We start from the raw sequence: 13,003 nt of genomic DNA, 5'->3' as shown, positions 1-13,003 counted from the left end.
CGATTACTATAGTACTCAATCATAAGATAACCATGATAACAATCCAAAGGGCCACCCATGGTGCCTTCGACCCGTAAGTATAATGAGGGAAACTTACCTCACAAGTAGTGCAGAATGGGTAAGGTCTGACTCCAAATCTCAGCTCCCGAATAAATGGCTACAACCATCATGACTCGACCCATCAAAATCCCTAAATAACCAAAATGCCCTCAAAAGTCCAACTTGGTCAACCATGGTCAAATTCAAAGTCAAAGGTCAAGGTCAACAGTCCATGTTGGCCCAACTCGTCGAGTGCACATCTTAAAATCGTCAAGTTCTACAGTACTCAGAAAGTCGAGGAAAACCCTAGCCAACTTGACGAGTTTTCCCCAGCTTAACACATACAGCTGATTCTTCGAATCCAAGGACTTTAAGGCTCAGATACATACTCCAAATGTGCCTAAAAGGATAAAGTTTCCAACATTATCCTTTGGGACTACTCCAAAAGCTCAAAAACCCTTTCACAAAGCTTGAAAACTCAAAGGCTTAACCATTAAGCACAAAATCCTTGAGATTTAGAACCCAACTTTTCCAGAAGAGGTTCTAGACTCAAACACATCCCAATGGTGGGTGCTTTATAGACAGGCATGTCCAATGCATGTCTTGAACCAAAAATGGGTCAAAAAGGGGAAATATGACCTAAACTCCATGCATGGCATCAAAGCTTCACCAAAGACCATATCTAACCCACTCTAAGGTCATCTTGACATGGAGATTCATAAAGTTGAAAACTTTATGAGTTCCATCCATTGCAACATCCAAGAATAAGTAGAAAAAGGGACAAAATCAAGATCTAGCTACATAGGAAGATAAAAATCGGATTTTAAATACTTACAATGGTCCAAAAGAGTGCCAAAATGAAGATGAGGGCTTAGCTTGATAGATCCTTGCCTCCTTCTCTCAAACTTCTCCTTCTTTTGCTCCAAAATGCCACATTAACTCACAATATAAATGGAATAAGGATTAGGGTTCTCAAAGCCGATACTAAGGTTTGGCGGTTGATAAAAGATCAGCCTCAAGGACTTAAGGAGGTTATATAGGGTTCAAACCCTAAAATTTAGGGTTTCTCAACCAGCCGCCAACTCGTCGAGTTTTCCTCACCAACTCTTTGAGTTGGTCCAAAAAGATGCGTGGCCCAAATGCCTTCAACACGTCGAGTTGAGGCCATCAACTTGACGAGTTCCAAGGAAAACTTGCCTTTTAAGGAATAAATCTCATACCTAGAAATTGGGATGTTACAAAATGGCATATGAAAATTCTTTGAATGACGAATTAGTCAATCATAGAGGATCCCTGAAACTTAGGCGGGGTTATTGGAAGCTTCCCAATGTTACAACTTCAAACCTAGCAATAGTGATCCATACCCTCTGAAATATGAAGCGCCCATGACTAAACTCCATCTTGAAGAAATTGTAGAAATTCCAATATGGTTCTAATAATTCTAGCATACAAAAGAATTTCGGTCCAACGATACAACATTGGACAAGAACATACTTATTCTATATATAATATCATTATAGATCTAGGGCTCAACGTACATACTAGTGATTTCTTGCGGCTCGATGTTGACCTCTTATGGGATGATGGGTGTTGGGGCCTGCAACCCCTCTGCTAACCATGCAAGACAACTGGACTTTAAATGACCAGGCTGGTGGCAATGAAAACATATATAATTCTTCTTGCAATCTCAGTGCACATATCCTTTTTCTCCACATTTGAAATACCTGAACTTGTGACAAACAAACCCGTGAGTTCCCCCACACTTTCCATATATCTCATAGTTCCCCTGACTTCTAATACCCCGGTTAGTTGCATCGAACCCTCCACCTTCCTTCAATTGTTTTCAATCGTCTGTACGCCTTCTCTTTCAACTCCATGCCTCCACACCAAGATGGCCTTCTCTAGTAGCCTCGACAATTTCTCTTGTAATGTGTAATTCTGTGGTTTGCTCCTCGAATTTGACAATCAACCTGTTAGTGATCCGATCAATGATATCGAGCAACTCCTCGAGTAAAATTTGTGAAACCTTCATGGCAATCCAATCATGAAATGTGGTGTTATCCGTAACCATCTCAGAAGACTCTGCCTCCCATCCAAACATTGACAACATATACAATAAGCGTCACACCCCAAAACCGGAACAGCGAAAACGTTCTGGGGTGGATGACGTCATGTCAAGTATCACAGCATATGCAGTATAGTAATCAAAGTACAACAACCATTGCATTAATAGTAATAGTTTTACATAAGATACATTTTATAGATACATCAAAGTAATACACAAACTAGTATAGATGCAGCTCGGTTCTAGGCTGGCTTCACAAAAGCTCCCGGGTGTACCTGTCTATTGCTGACCTGAGAATACAAGTTATTTTGAAAGCGAGTATCAGCATTTTTATAAATTTTGGTGAGTTCATAAGTATTTAGTGTTATTTGTGTAAGTAAGCGTTTTATTCAAAATAACTTTATAAAAGTAGTAGTTTAGAATCTACGGTGTATTAGCGTCCTTTCCAGAAAATCCTATATTTTCTAATTTAAAAGCAGTCTTCTACCAAGACTCGACAGTGTTATGTTTTAAAGAGAAATTTTCCCTGAAATACTATCATTACCAAAATACGGTATTTGACTTTAAAGAAAGTAGGAGAATATCACTAGTAAAAATACTAGGGGAAAATAATATATGCCTCAGCAGAAAATACTGTTGACTAAGGCAAAAGAAATCATAGACTCCAGGAGAGTATCGAACGAATGATACGCCTGGCTCAGTCTAACAAAATGAAAAACAGACCCCAGACGGTATCAAATGTACGATACGGCTAGCAAGGTCTAAAACAAAGGAACACAGACCCCAGACAGTATCAAATGAACGATACAGTTAGCAAGGTCTAAAACAAGGAAACACAAACCCCATATAGTATCAAATGAACGATACAGCTAGCAAGGTCTTAAACAAAGAAACACAGACCCCAGACAGTATCAAATGAACGATATAGCTAGCAAGGTCTAAAACAAAGGGTAATCCTAAGAGTGTTGTTTCAAGAATACAGTGTTAATTCTCGTTACCTTAAGGCCATGAATTATAAGGTAAACATGGAGATACTCGTAACCATACTGATTGACACTTGAGTGCTTGACGCCCTGCAAGCGTCGGAATAAATGTGACATTTTTCACCCCTTGGCTTGGTAGGCCATGGACTGTAGCTAGCAGTCAGGGTGTGGGAGTGTCAGTCCCGTATAGATCTATACACACAATGCCCGCTCTCCCTCCAGGAGACTCTGGTTACCAACTTGACAGCGGGGAAATCCGTGTCCTGAAGATGCATCTCGTATTTCTGATTTCTTTAGAGTCGCTGGAGAATGATATAGACTCACGAATGAACTGACTCCTTTGGAATTCTCGTACTAGAAAGAGTAAATAGAACCTCCTAACTATTCCTATAATAGTTACTAGTGTCTCTGATCTATGAATGATGAATGGAAGGATGCCCTTGCTACCCAAGGGAAATGAACTGGTAGATGTAAACCTTTATGTCTATACGTGTATACATGATATATAACTAATGTTTAAATGACCTTCGGACGGATATCTAATACCCACCAGACCACATCCAAATGAGGATAAGGAAATAGAGCGAACTAGCCTTTCTAAGTCTTTTAAACACTATTTATATAACTATACAAGTACAGGCATGCATTTAACGCAGTAGAACCCTAGAAGTATAGAATAAAACTTTCATAAAACCTTTGGAAAACCTTTAAAAATAAGAATTTACGACTTGATATCGTTATGTAAAACAGTCTTTTAAAACCGTTCATGAACACGTTTTGAATATAATTTGATAACACAATAAGTAAAGAAAACCTTTGTTTAAAACACTGCTGTAACTAGTTTATAAGTAAAACATACATCACGAGAGATAATTTGAGAAAAGATTTAAACAATTAAAGACGTTTTGGAAAAACCATCAATAGTATTATACTTGGTAAAACAGCTGAAAGTGTGATAAATCCTTGTGCATGCGGATTATTAATCACATATGATTGATATGATAACTAGCATGTTTTAACTTGTATTCCCCTCCCCCCCCCCCCCCATAAAAGCATGTAAAAACATTTAAAAGGTTAATTGAGGGGTATGAACTCACCTGCTGTAAGTGGATCGGATGGAGGTGCCGGTTGGGTGCTCGGTGTCAAGTAAAGACTTGAACACACTTAGTGACCTATTAACATATGATGACATATGTTTACATATAATTAGTAATTATAATACTAATTAAACACGTATACGCATCCTAATGTGCGGAAAACACTTTGGTCAAGTGCTAGGAGGCTATTGGGTTGCAAATAAGAGAGTGTATGACTTGTATATGGAGTTTGCTCTCCAAGAGTAAACTCCTTATGGAGTTTTCAGCCTAAATGACCAACTCCCCACGAGTTTACAACCGTAAACTCATGGTGGGGGTGTTCTAGGATGCTTAATGGTCTTAAACTCTTGAGGGGTGATGCTAACGTAGTTTTAAGGCATTGGAATGGCATTTGAACAACATAAGGACCATTTGAGGAGTTTACGGTAGTAAAATAGGATTTTACGGCCGTAAACTCTTACATGCCCTTTCCTTATGTGTATTAAGATCTTAAATGGAATGGTATAAAGTTCTATGCATTTTTCCAAGCCATATAGGGAAGTTAGGGCATCATTTGGCCTCCTTTTGGGAGTTTACGGCCCATGGAACAATCCTAGGGGGTTTACGGCTGTAAACCCCCCTAATTCCTTGGCTTAATTGATGTTTAAAGCCCTTACTTCAATTGTGGTTGATTCTAGACATTTACCCAAGCCATAGGAGGTGTTCGAGGGAAATTCTAACACCTTAAAAGGTGTTCACAACCGTTGAAGAGGGCTTTACGGTCCAAGAGTGTTCTTGGGCCGTAAACTCAAGTTTACTATCTAAAATGCAAGGTTTTAGTGTTCTAAGCTCGAAGGTGTAAGTCCACAAGTATTATCTAAGCCCTAGGAGTGATTTGGAAGGGTTTTGGGGCTTCAAAATCCCACTTATGGGTGTTTACGGTCCAAGAGTTTTCTTGGGCCGTAAACACATGATTTGGACCCTATTTGATGTCTTAAACACGAATTTGCATGTTAAATGGGCTAAACAACAAGTTAGGGTATATTACTTACTAGTTTGAGGCTCGAAATGGGCGGTTTTTGGATCGAAAGCAACATGTAGAGAGAGAGAGAGTGTGTGTAGAGAGAGAGTGAAAAGTCTCAAATGGAGTCCACTCAACCTTATATAGGGTTTGAGTTTGTGGCTCGGTGGAAATCTACCCGATACTGACGTTAAACGGGGCTTTTGGTCGCACCCGATTAAATGGTCGTATTTTGACTTGGTTGTAACTAAAACTTTTCAAGGGATATTGAGGGTGTTTCTAATTTGTTCCAACCCTTACGAAGTCATTATAAAAGTCCCAAATTAATTTAACCAATCCAAAAAGGTTAACGGACAATTTAAATAAAGCGAGTTGTATTAACGGAAGAAGAGGTTAAAATGACGGGATAAATTTCGGGTTGTCACATCATCCCCCCATTAGAGGGAATTTCGTCCCAAAATTTGGGTTTAGGCAAGGAAGTGGAATGGACAATCAGGTAGAGAGATGAGGGTACTTCCTATTCGGTTGGTCTTCGCACTCCCAAGTGAACTATGGCCTTTGCTTGGTGTTCTAACAAACCTTCACTTACGGGATGCGGATTCCGTTTTGTTCAAGTAGCGATTCCTGCTGGTTCGTCTACGAAGTTAGGGTTTCCAAAGATTTCTTTCAAGATGAGTGGGATATAAAGAGTGACATCGGGAAAACACTTTTTAGGTCTAGGAAGTGGACTGATTTGGGGTGATACTTATGGAATTTCCGAAGGTAGTCATGGTCTGACAAGGGTTGGACCAATTTTTGTAAAGAATCTCGGATGGTCCTAAGCTCTCGGAAGGGTAGAGCTTTTCAGTACTTAGAACATAGTGTACTCCTATGGCGAGATCATCACTGGCGTGATCGCCATTCTGAAGTTCCAAACGTTCTCTCATACTGGGAGTGTAGTCCTTCAGGTTGGTTCTTAGAAAGCTCGGGTTATCCTTGGATTTGTGTTTCTTGTCGATTGGATTTTAGAGGTTTTTTGGATCATCGGATGAATTGGATGTCTACGGTATCTTTTTGCTGCAGGCGTCCATCTCAACCTATTGCGAAATGAACCTGCACTTCTGGTTCTTGAAATGTTTCTAACGAAAACTCTCGTAGTCCGTGAGATAGGGTTTTACCAGACGATTATCTAGAAAGTTTTGAAACTTTTCATCATCGTCTAGTTGACGCTTTCACAATATGCTTCCTAACGGGAAGGAATCATGCTCTTACTTGCTTTGTTATTTCATGAATAGCAAGCTCTGCTCAGGGCTAACTCAATCCTTAGAGATTTTCTGAAGTGTTGAACTATCTCGGGAGGTGGTTCTACTATTTCTATGTGAGATAGTATTCTTGGAACACCTAGTAGTCCCCTAAGTCTCTAAGACATGCCCCAATCTCTAAGGTGTCGGTTTATTTTAGTTGTGGAAAGTGCATGCTCTTGTATAACCCATTGACTAACACCTAGACTGGCGTCAAGTCTATAATCTCTTCGGGATCTGGGTTATAAGGCTTAACGCAACCTACTTTTGTACTTTATTCAAGTATTCTTGGTTGCGGAGGTTATCCTGTGGTTCTTAGCATTCTAGTATTCACTTCAGAGAATGCAGTCTATCGTTTATAGGGCGACGGTGACTTCTTCCACGTAAGGAGGCGGAGTATCCTAGGCACTACTCGTCGGTAACGGGGTGGATGAAGTGTCTGAGTAGTGCAAGCATCTTCTGCATCTACTCTTCCGGGGGTTCTGAGTTTTCTTGATTTAGGTTAAGTCTAGAGGTAAAGGGTTCCGTCACTCGGAACGTCTAATCTCCTCATCCACTCTTCTCAAGGTTTAACTTATCGCAGCTTCCAGATTTCCGGGATATCCGCTGAGATACTTATTTCGGGGGATTAAGCGTGAATGGATGGTCGTAGTCAATGTCCTTGACTCTTACGACTCAGATTTCTTTACCAACTGAGGGTGTTAGCTACTATGTTGGCTTAACCGAGATGACAACAAATTTCAGATTTGTGGTCATTATAGTAGCTCAACCCGCAGTGGTTCTCTTGACTCTAGTTCCCATTCCATGAGATAGGATGAAGAGTTTTACTATGAGGTTCGCGGTAGAGCTCATACTTGGCTTAACCACTAATACTTGGTGTATGCAAGCCGTATATAATTGAGGTCGGCAGGATGTTCAGTTGTCTGACTCCACCCCAGACCCACAACCCAACGAGGAACATGGAGTAGGGAGGAAGCACACATCTTATATCTTTTTGATCTCAATTATATACCACCCTTATGCATATACTCAGTTATGGTGGTCAGTCCCATGAGTTCTATCCTCTTGATTCACGAACCCAATTGTGAGGTGCGAAGAGTCCTTCTGGGGTTCTACAGAGTGGGTTTCGAGTGGTTATCATCTTCTGGAATGCCTGTAGTGTCTTTCGCTTTAATTTCTATTTGTCTAAGAAGGGGTTGGTTAACAGCGCGTGGTACCCTTCTCCTGGGTACTTCGGAAGGTTTGAAATAAGAGGAACGACTGACGGATCGCATTAGTTAATTTTTACGTTCGGAAGAACCTTTATTTGCCAAAATGGCTACGGTGAAAGTTCTTTTTACACATCACTAGGGATTTACACATGGTTGCACTAAGTCGAACCATGATTGATAGGGGTGTCGAAGTTGGCATACATCGACATGATATAGAATGAGGGCCGATATGGCCATGTTCTGAATGGGCACACAAGTTCTAGGTGTCTCAGGTTTCGTCCCGTGTATCACTGTCGTGGATACTGGGACCGATAGAGTCGACGCAGAACTATAGAGGGTCCTGAGTGTTTCCGAATAGTGCACCTTTCATGAATGGATTCTCACGAGGCCTCTCTATAATCGCCTAGTATACACTAGTCATGTATAGTTAAGGTGGGAAGGACTGTTGACTGAGTGACTCCGCCCTAAATCCACAACCAAATGAGGAACAGGAAATGAGGCAGCATCACTCACTCGAGGTCTATGCCTCTTAATTATACATGGCCCTAACGTATATACCGAGCCATTATAGCTTTACCTGATGAAACCTTGAATTCTTACGACAGTGCTGCGACTTTCGTCTTATCGGGAGAGTAATTACATTTAGAATTAGCCTTTTAATGTTTTTGGTTAGTTATCTAGGATTGAGAGACGTACCAAAATTCTATCGGGTTTCTTGATGCTTCTTCCTAGGCATTAGAGTTAGACTCCTCTTGAGCCCTTGTCGTTTCTTTCAGTTGGGCAATCTCCCTTTAGGTGCCCAATCTCACCACATAGATGGCATACTGGATTGGTCGTCACATTGGTGGTTGATGTAATAAACTCAACCGGGGTTCTGCAGACACGAGCGATATGCCCCTTCATGTTGCACCTAGCACAAAAGAGTTCTCGACAGATACTATGATGATGGTAGCTACACTTGCTGCAGTGGGGAAGGTTTCCTAGGTATGGTCTTCTTGAAGTCGGGATGGAAGGATTGGCAGGGGTATTGACTGTCTCAGCTCGTTGCCCCTCGGAAGGTCCTTGAGCCAAGGTACTTCCCTCCTCGTTCTTGAACTTTCTCTTCAGTGGATTTGGTTGAGGTTCTTGGGTGGCTGGGTACACAGAGGTTGGTTGTTGTTGTCCATTACTTGGATTGGAATTCCCGATAGGGCTCTTGCTAACATTGGCGTTGTTAGCATTCAGTTGAGCCATGACAGCTGCTACGACTGCCGAGACCGCAGCCTGGAACGTGGCTTCATCGAATAGGAGAGTCAGTTTCTTGCCAGTGTATTGGTTACGCTTCTTCAGAGGCATGGTTTTCCTACACGGAAGGAACACCAGCTGATGAGGGACGATGGTTAACCCTTAGACGTATCTATCCTTACTATATTAGGCATAAATTTTTCCCGCGCCTCGGATATTGGTTGTCTGAGTGTAGACCTACATCCCTATGATATAGTTCGGGTATTCAAGGTAGGAGTAAGGATATCGGAAAAGCCATAAGATGGGAGTTGTTCCTACTAAGTTACCTTTATACTGGGAAAGGTTCACTCTCCGGCTTGGAAAGATTTGAGGGAAGTTCAGAACGAGCATCACAGAAGAAAAGGCTCATGAAGACTTATGGCTAAACATTCTCAATCAAGGTTTTGAGATTCGATCTGGTCGTATTACTTGCGACGGGAAAAGGCGATTTACCTAACACATAGTGTGAGTAGTGTAATCACTACCTCAATAAATTGTATTATTTTATGGGTGTATTAGCGCAACAATAATGAGGAAAAGACACTTCTCGGGTTCCATGCACTGGCTCCCTATGTCTACCTCTTATCCTAGACTAGGACCGGAGTTGGTTTTCTTTGGATAGATACCTAGGGTTCTCTTCTTGTGTAGACATACTGAATCTCTACTCCACCTTACTTCTGATCCTGACTCTGAGTGTCATTGCTTCATGATGGATGACTGGAAATCTCGGAAGTTCAGGCGAATCTCCCACCAATGTCCCCAAAAGGTATAGGCACTTGGTGATTTCAATAGTCTCGACCTAGTTCATTCATTTCCGAACTGGAAATCTTCTCAATGAACCTCTTCTGTCGAATACTGAAGTGGCTAGGGTTTTCTACAGGGTTTGTGCGAGAATGGAAATGTCTAAAGAATCCTAAGAGATTATTAACATTTCACTGGGTGATCCATATCGAGTCCTGCTACAATTACATAGGGTACACAAATCATATATAGCTTAGATCCGATAGGCCTTCGAATACGTGATACTACTCTATATCCACATCCCAACGAGGAAAAGGAAGTAGAGAGAAACCACACATTCTTAGTCTATGGGATCCTTATTATATATAACCTTGGGAGTATACCCTCTGTAATTGTAGGTATATCAATAAGAATCTATTTAGTTTTTCACACAAGGTTATCTATGGATCCTAAAATACCCCTATAGTATTTTAATTTCTTGTTTGTTTCTTAACTTCTGAATATGATTGTGGGATTAATGTGAGTCATTTAGTATTCCAAAATACTCTCATAGTATTTTTAAACTTTATGTTTGGCTCTAGCATTCCTAGTTGGTAAGTTTCAGACTCGTTGCAACACCACTATCACTCCCAAGCACACGTTCATCGCATCTCGAATAAATGTAGTTGATCAGGTTACATTTATTCCAGCTTACGATTACATAATTGCCCAAGTTTGACGGTAATTCTCAACATCCGAAGACTTTTATTCTTGTTCTTCTTGTGATACTTTGTTCGAGTGTTTAGATTCTAGATGTTCTTATACTTTGGTAAAATATGGTTATATTTTAAAGTATAATTCTTGGTCAGAGTGTTTTATCCCTATGTATTTATAGGATTTATATCTTTTATGAATTGATATACTTAGCTCACTATAAACAATGCTCTGATACCAATCTGTCACACCCCAAAACCGGAACGGCGGAAACGTTCTGGGGTGGATGACGTCATGTCAAGTATCACAACATATGCAGTATAGTAATCAAAGTACAACAATCATTGCATTAATAGTAATAGTTTTACATAAGTTACATTTTATAGAGACATCAAAGTAATACAGAAACTAGTATAGATGCAGCTCGGTTCTAGGCTGGCTTCACAAAAGCTCCCGGGTGTACCTGTCTATTGCTGACCTGAGAATACAAGTTATTTTGAAAGCGAGTATCAGCATTTTTATAAATGCTGGTGAGTTCATAAGTATTTAGTGTCATTTGTGTAAGTAAGCATTTTATTCAAAATAACTTTATAAAAGTAGTAGTTTAGAATCTACGGTGTATTAGCGTCCTTTCCAGAAAATCCTATATTTTCTAATTTAAAAGCAGTCTTCTACTAAGACTCGACAGTGTTATGTTTTAAAGAGAAATTTCCCCTGAAATACTATCATTACCAAAATACGGTATTTGACTTTAAAGAAAGTAGGAGAATATCACTAGTAAAAATACTAGGGGAAAATAACATATGCCTCAGCATAAAATACTGTTGACTAAGGCAAAAGAAATCATAGACTCCAGGAGAGTATCGAACGAATGATACGCCTGGCTCAGTCTAACAAAATGAAAAACAGACCCCAGATAGTATCAAATGTACGATACGGCTAGCAAGGTCTAAAACAAAGGAACACAGACCCCAGACAGTATCATATGAACGATACAGCTAGCAAGGTCTAAAACAAGGAAACACAAACCCCAGACAGTATCAAATGAACGATACAGCTAGCAAGGTCTAAAACAAAGAAACACAGACCCCAGACAGTATCAAATGAACGATATAGCTAGCAAGGTCTAAAACAAAGGGTAATCCTAAGAGTGTTGTTTCAAGAATACAGTGTTAATTCTCGTTACCTTAAGGCCATGAATTATAAGGTAAACATGGAGATACTCGTAACCATACTGATTGACACTAGAGTACTTGACGCCCTGCAGGCGTCGGAATAAATGTGACATTTGTCATTCCTTGGCTTGGTAGGCCGTGGACTATAGCTAGCAGTCAGGGTGTGGGAGTGTCAGTCCCGTATAGATCTATATACACAATGCCCGCTCTCCCACCAGGAGACTCTGGTTACCAACTTGACAGCGGGGAAATCCGTGTCCTAAAGATGCATATCGTATTTCTGATTTCTATAGAGGTGCTGGAGAATGATATAGACTCGCGAATGAACTGACTCCTTTGGAATTCTCGTACTAGAAAGAGTAAATAGAACCCCCTAATTATTCCTATAATAGTTACTAGTGTCTCTGATCTGTGAATGATGAATGGAAGGATGCCCTTGCTACCCAAGGGAAATGAACTGGTAGATGTAAACCTTTATGTCTATACGTGTATACATGATATATAACTAATGTTTAAACGACCTTCGGACGGATATCTGATACCCACCAGACCACATCCAAACGAGGAAAAGGAAATAGAGCGAACTAGCCTTCCTAAGTCTTTTAAACATTATTTCTATAACTATACAAGTACAGGCATGCATTTAACGCAGTAGAACCCTAGAAGTATAGAATAAAACTTTCATAAAACCTTTGGAAAACCTTTAAAAATAAGAATTTACGACTTGATATCGTTATGTAAAACAGGCTTTGAAAATCGTTCATAAACACGTTTTGAATATAATTTGATAACACAATAAGTAAAGAAAACCTTTGTTTAAAACACTGTTGTAACTGGTTTAGAAGTAAAACATACATCACGAGAGATAATTTGAGAAAAGATTTAAACAAGTAATGACGTTTTGGAAAAACCATCTATAGTATTATACTTGGTAAAACAGTTGAAAGTGTGATAAATCCTTGTGCATGCAGGTTATTAATCACATACGATTGATATGATAACTAGCATGTTTTAACTTGTATTCCCCCCCACCCCATAAAAGCATGTAAAAACATTTAAAAGGTTAATTCAGCGTAAGAACTCACATGTTGTAAGTGGATCGGATGGAGGTGCCGGTTGGGTGCTCGGTGTCAACTAAAGACTTGAACACACTTAGTGACCTATTAACATCTGTTTACATACAATTAGTAATTATAATACTAATTAAACACGTATACGCATCCTAATGTGCGGAAAACTTTTTGGTCAAGTGCTAGGAGGCTATTGGGTTGCAAATAAGGGAGTGTGTGACTTGTATATGGACTTTGCTCTTCAAGAGTAAACTCCTTATGGAGTTTTCAGCCCAAATGACCAACTCCCCATGAGTTTACGGCCGTAAACTCATGGTGGGGGTGTTCTAGGATGCTTAATGGTCTTAAACTCTTGAAGGGTGATGCAAACATAGTTTTAAGGCATT

Source organism: Lactuca sativa, chromosome 3, assembly GCF_002870075.4.
Source record: "Lactuca sativa cultivar Salinas chromosome 3, Lsat_Salinas_v11, whole genome shotgun sequence".
NCBI lineage: Eukaryota > Viridiplantae > Streptophyta > Magnoliopsida > Asterales > Asteraceae > Lactuca > Lactuca sativa.
This window is presented reverse-complemented; position numbering follows the sequence as displayed.